At 43.8% G+C, this 13,646-nt stretch overlaps 1 protein-coding gene across 1 annotated transcript in view; it reads left to right on the top strand.

Annotated features, from left to right (window-relative positions):
• The window catches only part of LOC126336506 (neutral ceramidase-like), a 313,334-nt gene that overhangs the window by 131,752 nt on the left and 167,936 nt on the right, over positions 1 to 13,646 (top strand). The gene's annotated exons all lie outside the window — the stretch shown is intronic.

The following is a 13,646-nucleotide window of genomic DNA, read 5'->3' as shown; positions in this document are numbered from 1 at the left end:
TATAGATACTCAGCAGGCCTGTAACTTTCACAGATGTACTGCTAGTGGGCCGCACGTTGTTTGTATGGAAAGCCTGGATAAAGAAAGAGGGCGTCTGCACTCTGCTCTATGGCTCTAGGGTAAGCCTTGCATTTTTTCTTACCAAACCTCAAGAATGCTACAGTTAAAATCTCTTTTAAAGAAAAAAAAGCGAAGATCGAATTGAAAACGCCATACAAGGCCAATTTCTTAGTCAACAGTGAAGTATCAAAGTCCAAAAGTATAGGAGCTTACTTTTCTTATTCCTTTCTTTCGTAATAAGTAAAATACAGAAATTGAACAGGCGGAGATTTGGAAGTCATACAGTCTGTCTTCCCTGCTGTAGGTGTTCGGAGGTTTAGGAAGGGATATGGTAAAGAGGAAAGAGTCGAACTGAAGACCTGCTTCAAAACCTTCGCCTCTCAAACTATAAAGGAAGCTGTGTCTACCCATCGAAATAGACGTCCTGTAGACCCTTATGTACCAACTGTCAGGCAGCACTTCAATGGCCTAATTACCGGCACGTCGGTAAACGATGTTGGTTCCAGATGAGATGAGTGAAACGTAATGCGATTCATTCTGGTGAATTCTGGGCCTCCTCTATTGCTATACAGGGTGCAATGTTCAGTGCATCCCTGAAATTAATGTTATTGAATGTAGTTAGTTCCTGAGCTCGTCACCATGTATGGTATTCAAGGCAGAACCGATGTATGAATGTGTGTGTGTCCACCATAGTGGGCGTATATAGGGCATTTCAGAAGTGATGGTCAATAATTCACACATGGAAAATACAGGCCAAAAGTAGCTAAAAAGCTCCAATAAACAATGGTCCGCAAATCAACTGCTGCCGAGGTATGGCATTAATTCGAGTTGTGAACCAAATGTAAACGTCCCTGGATACGGCGGCATTTACGTTGGTATCTTAATATTTGGGATCGACTATACGCTTGTTTACGCTTGCGCAACTACTTCCCTTTCCTCCGCCGTGCGCAGTGCTGCATCGGCCTCATAATCAGTTATGAAAGTTATGGCACCGTGGACAGAGTTTAAACCAATCGAGAGTACGCTGATATGCATTTCATGTATGGCTAAGCGAATAGCGGTACCCTAGAGGCTGCACGACTGTATGAAGAAGCTTTTCGTCTCTTCAGGCAGGCCGACAAGCGTACATTTAGCCGGTTACCTCAGCGCCATGGAGAAACCGGGAGTTTCGCACGCCACGTGTGAGAAGGTCGACACAGATCCATACCACCCGATGCTGAGGAAAGGGTATTACTCGTTGTACACGAACGTTCGGGTACTTCAACAAGGAGGATTGCTTTGTAAGAACTTGTTTGAGTCATAACGGTGTGTGACGCATTTTACTTCGGCAAGTATATGCATATCATCTCCAGAGAGTACAAGCCCTCAACAACGCAGACTTCCCTCCTAGAGACAATGTTTGCCAATGGTTGCAAAAATAGTGTACCTTGAATCCCCTATTTTTAAGCAGTATTCTGTTCACGGATGAGGCCGGATTTAGGAGTTATGGTATTTTTGACTACCATAACTGCCACATTTGGGACGACGTCAATTCTAATGCTACTCGGGTGACACGACATCAGAAGCGTTATTCGTCGAACGTCTGGGCAGGACTGCTCGGAGACTGCATAACTGGACCACACTTCCTGCCACAGAGACTTACAGGACACCAGTAAATGCGGCTTCTGCGGGCTGAACTTTCAGATATATATCATGATGTCCCACTGAACCAACGCCTGAACATGTGGTTCATGCTTTATGGTGCTCCAGCATAATTTCATTTACGAATGCGCTGGGTTCAAACTCGGACGTATGGTCAACGTTGGATAGGTAGAGGAGGGCCTGTGCCATGGTCTCCAAGGTCTTCCGATTTAAATCCCATAGACTTTTGTGTGTGGGGCATGTCAAAAGCTTGGTCTACGCTACCGACGCCAAGTTTCTTGAGGATTTACGTTCGCTGATATAAGCAGCCTTCCAACATTTACAGAATCCCCTAGGACTATCTTAGAGGATTAGCAACCCATTTCAGAGACGAGTTTATTGTCGCATTCAGACGCATGGAAGACACTGCGACCACCCGAATTAACACTGAGGGATGTCATGTGTTTCTAGGCACTGCCGAACCGCAACAGAAAATGTGTTGCATCTCGACAGCGGTTTATTTGTGGACCTTATTTATCGGAGCTACTTAGCTACTTTTGGTCTGTACTTCCCATGTGTGAATTATTGACCATCACGTCTGTAACACCCTGTATATGCACACTGTGGGATGCAATAGTCATCCACTGATCGGTCCAGCTTTGAACACCATATATGGCGACGAGCCCAGAAACTAGCTACGTTCAGTAAGTTTGATTTCAGGGATGAGTTGAACTTTGCCCGTGTGCCAAACTACGCCACTGTTAATGCGCCAGGCTTTGCTGCTCTGATCAATTTCAGCACTCCACATTTTCAAAACACATCTTTTCTCGCCGATACCAGCCACACGCATGCTGGTTCAACAGAGCAGAAATAGGGACGGAACTCGGTTGTGGATGTGCCTCAACAGACGAACACCGATCAGGGACCTATGCAGTGCAGGACGTGAGTCTCCTTAATACCACAGCCTGCTACGCCCCATGCAGCATACAGTCGCACCGATAAGACTGAATCCCTATCAGCACAGTGCTCACAGGTTAGCAAACTCATAAGTAAAAAATCAGCGACAGGCTCCAGTTCACGCTGAAGTACTCGATAAGAGAACAAATGTGGTAGGGATTATCATTCATAGTGTACGTGAAAACAGTGTCATGAACGGTACCGATTTCCGGCACTTCCTAACAGCCACGTTTCATTCTCATTCTGCCTAAATTATGAACACTAGATCAGCCAACTTCAACAGGGAAAGTCTGCAATGAGAATTATTCATTAGTTGTCCTCATATAACCCTGCTACGCGAAACAAGATTCAAGTCACAGGAAGCTGTTCCTACAAAAGCTTTTCGTAAAAAGTAAGGACCGTCATGACGGGAAGAGTGGCGTTACTATAACGGCAAAAAATTCGCTGCCGTATCGACCATACACCATCAATGTAAGCAACGACGAAATCGAAATAATTCCTGCGCGCATACAATCTGCTCATTTCAATATTTAAAGCTCCACAGCGTAGTATCGTGGAAGGTGACTGTAGGTACTTAATAAACCAGCCTCAAACTCCATTTATAGTAGGTGGATACTTGAAGTTCCATGATGTAGGATTAGGAGTAAGTACGACAAACTGAAAGGGCAGGGTTTTGATGAATGTTACTGAAGAGAATAACCTAGTGATATTCACCAATGGAGCTCCTGCTATTGTATTTTCTCCAATAGATGCAATGCTTTGCACCCCCGTTTTACTACACTTTCTGATTGCCATGATGAAACAGATATATTAGGACCACATCATCTTCCTAAAGAGCTCCTCAATAATATAAACGTTTAAACGACACAAATATTTTACGCTAATAGTACGTGGAGAATGGTGGAACCCAGCCGGGACAAATATAATGGCAAAGTTCCGGGACACCCGGCAATATCTGACGTGTCTTATGAGAACAGGAAGCATACCAGACTTTAACTAGTGCTAAAAAAAGCGCGAAAAATAAATGCTGGTATTAAAAATTCCAGAAGAAAAAAACAGACAAGAACGACTTGATTAAATTTTGCTCTCCGCTTAATAAAGCAACCACTACGACATTTGATATAAAACGATGGCTTTTAGAAAAGCGGGGTGGTTTCCCCTCTTCCAGCTACCACTTCCTTGTTAGAGTAATTTATCGATACGCTAGCTCCTCCAACGGTCCCATTCTTAAATCATCCTTCTCGTGTTGAAGATAGTCCACATCGTATCCTACTTCGTCCTTCCTCTCAATAATTCAATGAAGCTTTTACATCATCATGTTAACAGCTGTCCTGGTATTTATTTTATTCATTACTCGGTGCTTGCCGGCCGGTCAGAGTGGCCGTGCGGTTCTAGGCGCTACAGTCTGGAACCGCGTGACCGCTACGGTCACAGGTTCGAATTCTGCCTCGGGCATGAATGTGTGTGATGTCCTTAGGTTAGTTAGGCTTAAGTAGTTCTAAGTTCTAGGGGACTTATGACCACAGCAGTTGAGTCCCATAGTGCTCAGAGCCATTTGCACCATTTGTGCTTGCCCATTAAACTGAAAGATCTGATCTTGTACATTTTTAATCGGTTTATGGACGTCCACTTCAGGTAATATATATGAGAAAAAGTACCACCACAGCTGTATCTTGAGAATGTCTTTATTGTATCACACGACTAGTTTCGGCGGCACATTACTGCCATCCTCAGGCCCCACCACTGCCAAAAGAACATTTGATTTCCTTGGTGCATTAGTGTGGGATTCCTATTAAGTAGCAGACGTAGCCTAGCTTTCATCAGGAGTCTATATTCGACACTGTGATGTTTCTAATTCCGCTTCACTAGAACCAAAACGCTGAATCTGATTTTGAAATTTGTTCCCAATCAACTGAGGGGTAGACATTCCATTTGTTGTATGTGTATTCCCACTGTGGCATCCAATATAATGAGGAAATTAATGTATTAACAAAGCAAGCTGCATCAATAGGCGCTGACCTAGATCTTCAATTGCTCTATAGACACTACGTACGTGAGGGCAAGAGTCATGGAAAACACCAGCGGTAAGAGGTGTGGAACGTGTGTCAACAAACGCATGACGGTTGTTATGCTGTGTTAGAAAGTCGAATTAGTGCATAGTCGTGGTTTACGAGGACACGTCTGCATCAGTCAACGATTTCTACCAAAATTCCACTCCGTTCAACTACGCTTGTCTCCTTCTACGTCTGTATCGAATCAACATTTCCAGCTGTCCTGCTTGTGAGTATGATTCTGAATCGAAACCTAACGTAAATCACATCTTGTTTTCGTGTCCCATGCTCTACTATGAAGTGTCGGACATTTAGAAGATATTGCTAAGTATAGGTTATCACTTCCGTCAATTAGCTTTTTATATTTTGTTTACTAAGGGCACTCGCCTTTATAAAGTGACTGTTAAATTTGTTAAAAATACTGAGAAACCTCTGTAGGTTTCAGTTGTATGCATATTTAACTTTTACGTCATCCTTATGCTCGAATTTCAGAACTGACGATATATTTGTTTGCAATCAACAGTGGACAATAATGTGACGGCTTGAGCTCTTGTATCCGTAAATATTCATTTATGTTTTCTCTTCATACAGTGCACTATTCATTGTAACCATCATTGCAACAATCTGTTTTAGGTAGCTCAGTAGAGTACGCACCTCGGAGGTCAAATAAATATAGAAAGATTTTTGGTGTGCGCCAGCGTGCTGTGAACGTAAAGAGGAGAGTGAGTGGCCGTGCGTGCTCGTGGGCTGGTAGGGCGCGTGCGTTGAGTAATAAGTTCATATTTCACATGTAAATTGGTGGCAAATGTCCGCCCCCGGTAGCTGAGTGGTCAGCGCGACAGAATGTGAATCTTAAGGGACCGGGTTCGATTTCCGGCTGAGTCGGAGGTTTTATCCTCTCAGTGACAGGGTGTTGTGTTGTCCTGAAACATCATCATTTCATCCCCATCGACACGCAAGTCGCCGAAGGGGCGTCAAATCGAAAGACTTGCACCCGGTGAACGGTCTACCCGCCAGGAGGCCGTATTGACAAAAAATAAAATAAATAAATAAATGAAAAATGGCATATCGTTATACAATTTGCAGTAGTTTTTGAGATACATAAAATGATAAAATGTACATTAATAACTTGCGTAACTGATGTAAACGCAGAATGCTGAATTCAAGCATGGAACAGGGCATGCAATGTGTTGTGCAGGTGAAGGATGTCAGTTTGTGGAGTGGAGTTCCATGCCTGTTGCACTTGGTCGGTCAATACAGGGACGGTTAATGACGTCGCGTATCAGCTCGGTAGGAGAAGATCTTGTGATAGACTAGGCCAAAGCAACGTGTCGACACACTGTACAACATGATAGTTTACAACAACGGTAGGTGAGCGAGAGTTATCGTGTAGGGAAACAGCCCGTGGAATGCCGTTCATGGATGGTAGCTCAAGAGGTCGATAAAACAGGTTGACGTACACATCTGCAGTCACCGTGCGTCGGGAAACCCCGAGAGTGCTCCTTCTGTCATACGAAACCGCACTCCAGACCACAACTCCAAGTTCGGTTACAGTGTACCCAGCACGTAAACAAGCTGGGTGCAGGCCCTGAACTGACCTAATCAACGGGCGGCCATCACTGTCACATATCTCCACTTTGCCCTCCAATAAGCTCTCAACGGAAGTTGCAAATGACGATGGTTTTACACACACGCTACAGGGCGTCTGGCTCGGAGCTATCCTTGAAGTAACCGATTTGTAACACTTCATTGTGTCACTGTGGGATCAACTGCTACTCAAATTGCTGCTGCAGATGCACGATAAGCCAGAGCCATACGCCGAACACGATGGTCTACCCTCTCGGTAGTTCCACATAGCCGTGCGAAGCCCGATCTTCTTGCGACCTTACATTCTTGTGCCAGCAGTCATGTACAGTGGCTATATTACTACCAGGTCTCTCTATAGTATTGCTGAAGGAACATCTAACTTCTCGTAGCCTCATAACATGACCTCGTTCAAACTGAGGCGTCTTTGTCGCCTGAAATGCATTCTTGACTAACATCAGATCACCACGTCAATCTTAAAGGTACCTGATGCTCGCGACCATTACAGCGTGTATTTAAAGCAAATCTGAGTTGCATCCTCACACTGGCGTTACACGCGTCACTCGTAGGCGACTGCCACGAAAGCTGAATAGTTATTACTTCCCAGGTGTAGAAACACGCCTACCAACGTTCGTTTACATCGAGCATCTCCTTCTTGGTGCTCCGATTTTCTTCTCCGACAGTGTACATCGTGTGGATTCGGTGAATAATTGTCACCTTCGTTCCGCATTATGTTTTCACCTGTATCATATAAAATAAAGTTTGTGAACTTGCTTCATAATAGTAGATAATAGGGGAGGAGCTTTCAACATCATAAAAACAACAAGAACATATTTGAACCAAATATGCAAATACTTTGCGATTAGAACTGTTTTTATAAAACACCATCTTTCAGGATTCTGTTATAGTGTTTAATCGACAACGATGAAGCACAATCTCGATGAAGAAAGATTTTGAAAGATATTGGTGGTATCCGTATCGAAAATAGAAGGCTTTGCAAAGGATGTCTCATGTGATTTAGGGAACACATAGAAAACATAAACTACCATGTCCGAACGGTTATTTGAGCCCAGCTCCATGGGCTTAACTCAGCACAACGTCTGTCTGTGTTTGCTTGTTTCTATCTGAAAACGAGTTAGGTAGAATAATCGGACTCGGCTTACCAAACTAGTGCACCTGCAGCGTCATATGGATGCAACCTGTCTGTTTACTTTGTCTTGCCAGTCACCAACAACAGGGGTTTTTGGATACATTGCATCAGTAAGGCCTTACCGAATGTATGGGGAGCTTGCGACCGCCAAGAGCCATGTATAAAGTGAGCCCAAAACTGGCGGAAAATAGATACAGACTATACATGAGCGTTCCTATCTTTTGTCTACGACAAGAAGCCTTTCCTTCGTCCGGCGACTGCAAACACACGTTGTCACAGAGTCAGTTCCACAATGTCATTTCGTCCCAGTGGCATCATAAAGAAACGTTTACTATCAGCTAGGTGACGTTGCTACTAACCAACAGACATCTATCGCTAGAATGGTTTACATGGAAATAGTGCTCATGGTTCACACAGTAGTCGCATAGACAGCAGACACATGTTGAACAGTGAAGTTCTTGCTGCTACTTCGCAATGATATCATAGGAACTCAAACGTCGACGAGCTGGTGCTGAAGAAAATATGCTATTTGACCGAAAGCATCCCATTTTTGTCGATTTCCACTAACAACTGAAACTAGAAGCCACGGTGGAGGTATTTTACAATGTATTCAACGACTTAGAGAAGGAGAGGATAATACACGATTGGAATGTTGTTTTTCCTAGTTGCAAATCACCTTTTGAAAGCATTAATGCTGTTTAATGATGAAGCCATATCCACTCGCGACGGTATTATTAATACTCGTAGCTCTCATCGGTCTTATGACGAAAACCCACATACTTTTGTGCACACGCATTTAAACCACACTTCTCTATAAGTGTGTGATGTTATATGATAATGATTGTTTGGGTCTGTTGTGTTAATGAAACTTCTTATACGGCCCCGAATTCTAGACATCCTCGAAAGCGAGCTTTCAGCATTATTAAAAGAGATTCCTTGCAGAATGACAGCGCCACTGCAGATTCTACTCGTCTGGTGACACATCATCTAAAATGTCCCCGGAGTATGGATTGGGAACTATGTTCACGCTTCATCAGGTAGCACTTCCGGGCTAAAATGCAGTGGTCGATCTGTAGAACCTCTTCTCCCTGACGTTTCGTTCTCAACTACGGAGAACATCTTCCGAGGTGAGTCGACGACTGGCTGCTAGGAGCTGGGGCTGCCGCTTATATGGAGGTCGTAGAGGGCGCCACCGCACGTCACGTGGCGTCGATGTGTAGCTATCTACAGATCGACCACGGCATTATAGCCCGGAAGTGTTTACTGATGAAGATGCCGGCCGTGAAAGCCTACATGGGATGATATATTCACGCTTATTAGCCAACTTACCTGGATCTCACGCCTTCAGATATTTGCTGTGGAGATATTCTACACAGACAAAGTATAAGGGGCGATCAAACAGTTTCCGTTCTAACGTCGCACAATACAGAATCGGAATGCCAATCAGGCAAAATCACCGTGAGCATTGATGCAATCATCCCGCCGACGCACCAGCTTCAAGAACCCCATGTGGTAAAGCATTGTGTCCTGCTGCGTGATGATGACCATTACTGCCTGCGGCACATCCTCTTCCGACACGGATCATCGACCATTCAAAACGTGGGGAGATATCAGACTATAGGGAGCGTGCTCGACTGTCTCTCACTTGAGCTGATGTGAGCGTTATCATGAAGCTGTTGCACCACCATTACACAAAGGTGATTTTCGACAGACGTGCTCTCCTACAAATATAATTAATTCTCCGATGGATGTCTATCGGTGTCTGTCCGTCAGCGCCTGTTGGGAAGCAGTGCACGTTTCTGCATTTACTACGCTGACCCGTGTCGGAGTCGCGTTACGTTGCTTATACGGTGCAGCAACGCCACAAAGGGAAATTTTTTGATCTCACTGCATACTTGATAAACACAACAGACTAACTGGTCTTTCAGATCATAGACTGTCAACGTAAGAAAAACACGTGACGTTATCAGAAGAATTCGAAAGTGCACTGAAATCAGACATGGAATTTATGAAAATTCACAATGAACTTAATCACTTGTCTTTACTCCACACCTTCTGGAAGTATTCCTTTTGATTATAGTCTGACAGCTTTATCTTTCTGACCAACAAAATTGGGCATATGTTATGTGGAATGGTTTATTCGGATTAGACTATACTCTTACCTCCTAAAATATTTACTATTTCTCCTCAAATGCCTTGTATTTAAAAATCTAAAGTTATTTTTACTCTGTAGACAGAGTGCATTGTTTTCCAATCTGACCATTAAAACTGAAATGAAATGAAGGAAAGCAATAAATGTGAAATTGACATGGAGTGCACTAAATGCTTGGATATGAAAATTTTCGCATATCCCTGTAGTAAGGAAAGATTTTGCAGCGGGTTTCCCACTTATTAATCGGATTAAGAAGAGAAACTTGGACCAGAAATTGTAGAATTTAGACACCAGCAGGATCATGGCCTTTCGTCACCGAGAAACAGCTGCTCTCATTGGTCAGAATCCCACGACTGTCATCCGAAAATGAAAGCGTCCCGTACAAGAGGCCGTTACTAAATCCCATGCAGGATCTCAGCGTCCATGCATCACTAGCACACTAGAGGACAAATATAGTGTTCGCTCGACGTTGTAGGACCGTCAACTAGGTCCCGGGATCGAGTCAGTAAATGGGCTTCTTTGTCGAGCGACAAGTATGCAGGTGAACAGAGCGGCGACGTCTTAAATAACACAATCAGTGCGACGCCCCTTGTCATAGTTTCACTTAGCGTAGCAGCAGGAAGTGGTGTCTCCAGTGACAATACGTATAGGTCTGGTTTTCGGATGAGTCTCCTTTTCGCGAACAGCATCAGGATGGATATATCCGAGGGGAACGAACGTTGCCGCATTGCATTTGGCGTCGTCAAATGTGCGCAACACGTCTTATGATGGTGTACGGCGCCATTAGATGCATAACCCGATCGTGTCTGGTTTGCACAACTGGTAGTTTTGCCGACAGGTGTGGGCGAGCGGTTGTAGGCGCTTCAGTCTGGAGCCGCGCGACCGCTACGGTCGCATGTTCGAATCCTGCCTCGGGCATGGATGTGTGTGATGTCCTTAGGTTAGTTTGGTTTAAGTAGCTCTAAGTTCTATGGGACTGGTGACTTCATATGTTAAGTCCCATAGTGCTCAGAACCATTTAAATCATTTGAACCGGTAGTTTAGACAGCAAGCGTTACACTACAGACGTGTTAAAACCGACGGATGTTCCCTATATAGAGGTCCCCATTGCATTGACCTCCAACACGATATCGCAAAATCGCTTATTGTCCGTAGTGTGTCAACTACTTCGATACAGGAGGTGTTCCACTGCTGTCCTCGTAGACACGTTCTCCAGATATCTGCCCCAGTGAAAGAATCTGGTCATGGGTTGCCAGGAGAGGACCAGCCAGCCATTACGACCGAAGAAGTCCCATACGGCGTTGAAGCAGCGTGGCATAACGTACCCTTGTCATCATAATTCACTTTGACTCGATGCCCAGTTAGGTTATAGCGGTGTTTGCAGCCAGAGGTGAAAGCAATGTAGTAATTTTTACATCTCCATCTGGAAGCCATCGTACGGTGCGTAGTGGAGGACGTTCTGTACCACTACTAGTCAGTCCCTTTCCTATACCGCTCGCAAATAGAGAGAGGGAAAACTGCCGTCTATATGACTCCGCATGAGGCGTAATTTCTCATATCTTATCTTCGTGGTCCTTAGCGCGATGTATGTTGGCGGCAGAAGAACCGTCGGGCAGTCAGCTTTAAATAACGGTTCTCTAAATTTTGTCAATGGCGTTTCTCGAACAGAACGTGGCCTATCGTCCAGGGACTCCCATTTCAGTTTCTCAAGCACCTCCATGATAAGAGGCGTGTTTTTTTTAAGTAGGTACCGTTTTGAAATTAAAGAAAAGACGTGCTAAGATATCTCCACAATTTTATTTTTACATGAAAGCCTGTATCTTAATCTATGTACTGACGCCATTACAGTCTGATTCTTCCTTGTTTACGTTGTGTACTGAGCGTTTATGATGCCTCCGATAATCGTGAGTCCCGACGACTGTGAAGTACGGGCTGTTATAATATTTCTTAGTGCTAAAGGCCTAAAAGCGATCGATATTCATCTTCAGATCTGTGCAGTTTACGAAGGAAACATTATCAGTTATGGAATGGTATGGAAGTGGGTGAGAACATTTAAAGATGGTCGCACAAACGTGCATGATGAACAACGGAGTGGGCGTCCTTCGGTCGGTAATAAAAGTTTGGTGCAGGAAGTGGACAGTAAGGTGAGAGGAAACAGACGCTTTACGATTTCCTCGCTGTGGTATGACTTTCCTAATGTTTCTCGTAGTGTTTTGTATGGCACTGTGACCGCGCACTTGAATTACCGAAACTTGTGCGCACGTTGGGTATCGAAAATGTTGACGTGTGCGCACAAAACCAAACGTTTAGACAGTGCACTTACTTTCCTTGACCGGTACCACAACGACGTTGACAATTTATTAAGCCAAATTGTTACGGGCGATGAAACATGGGTGGCCTAAGTCACACCAGAATCAAAGCAACACATCATGGAAGTAGAGCAAGGGCATCGTTTTGCTGCAAAACAATGCCCGTCCGCATGTGGCGAATCACACCAAAGATCTCATCACATCTTTTCAATGGGATACTCTAGATCATCCTCCGTACAGCCTAGATCTTGTGCCCAGTGACTACTATCTGCTTCTGCACTTGAAGAAACACCTGGGCGGCCAGCGTCTTAAAGACGACGACAAAGTCAAAACAGTGGTGATGCAGTGGTTAACAAGTCAGGCGGCAAGCTTCTATGAGGAGGGTATTCAAAAACTGGTACAAGGTTATAACAAGTGCCTCAATATTGACGGAAATTATGTAGAAAAGTATATTAAGGCACAGGCTCTCATGTAAAATTAAAATCATTGAGGTATGTTAGCACGTCTTTTTTAATTTCAAAATGGTACTTTCATAAAAAAAACCACGCCGCGTATTTGTTTGATGTTCGAACCTACCGTTAATAAATCTAGCAGCCCGTATCTGAACAGCCCACCTCCGAACTGCTTCATTGTCTTCCTTGAATCCGACCTGGTACGGATCCCAAACGTTCTGACAGTACTCAAGAGTAGGTCGCACCAGCGTCCTATATGTAGTCTCCATTACAGACGAATCACTCATTCTTAAAATTCTCCCAAGTGAACCATTCGCCTTCCCTATCACAGTTCTCACATGCTCGTTCCATTTGATATAGCTCTGCAACGTTACATCCAGATATTTCAATGACTTGCCTGTGTCAAACAGGAGACTAGCAATACTGTATCCGAACATCACATATTTGTTCTTCCTACTCATCCGCATTAACTTACATTTTTTCACATTTAGAGCTAGCTGCCTTGTCATCACACCAAGCAGAAATTTTGTCTAACAAGGGGAGGCCACAACGTTTGGAGGGCGGATTTACTGTAAACTTCGTACACTCGTAGTACTCCATGAGGACAACAGAATGTGTAAGCGGTAGCGCGTACGTCTCAAGCGTTATTGAGAAATTTGCAAGATAATTTTGGTCGTCAAATATATATGCCTATGAGTAGCCATTTTTACCTTGAAGCGGCGGCAGCCAAGTGGTTAGCTTTCAAGCCGCGTGATCGCTGGATCGAATCCCGTTCGTCAGTTTCTTTTATTTCTAACACATTTTCTTTACTATTTATATTACAATTGATGTAATGGGAAAAATACGTGTGAGAAGATGAACTTTTATTAAATATACAATGTCATTTGGCACTCTACATATTTTCACTACCACAAATGATATAATATTCTTAACTATCGACTAGTAAACAACAAAATGCATCAGGTGATACTAAAAATGTATGCTAGTCCGTGATTTGAGAAATCCCTTATACCTGGAAGGAGTCAGAAACTACTTGTTACTTGCAAGTTTTGACCGGCACAGACGGCTTTCGATAGATGTACAAATAATCGTCGCTTTCGACATTAAAAGTTGCACGATGGTATTTTTCATAAAAACATGCAAAACATAAAGTTAAACGGCACCTGCTGCATTGATTAAATGTCATGTTTCCGCATACGCGAGCTCTTTTAGATTTTCCGTGGAAAACAAACATCGTTAAAATTTTCAAAAACCTCTCTTTCAGCCGATAATTTGGAAGCAAACCATGCAGAATGCAGCATTTCCTTAAAC

This window comes from Schistocerca gregaria, chromosome 2 (assembly GCF_023897955.1).
Source record: "Schistocerca gregaria isolate iqSchGreg1 chromosome 2, iqSchGreg1.2, whole genome shotgun sequence".
NCBI lineage: Eukaryota > Metazoa > Arthropoda > Insecta > Orthoptera > Acrididae > Schistocerca > Schistocerca gregaria.
This window is presented reverse-complemented; position numbering and strand designations above follow the sequence as displayed.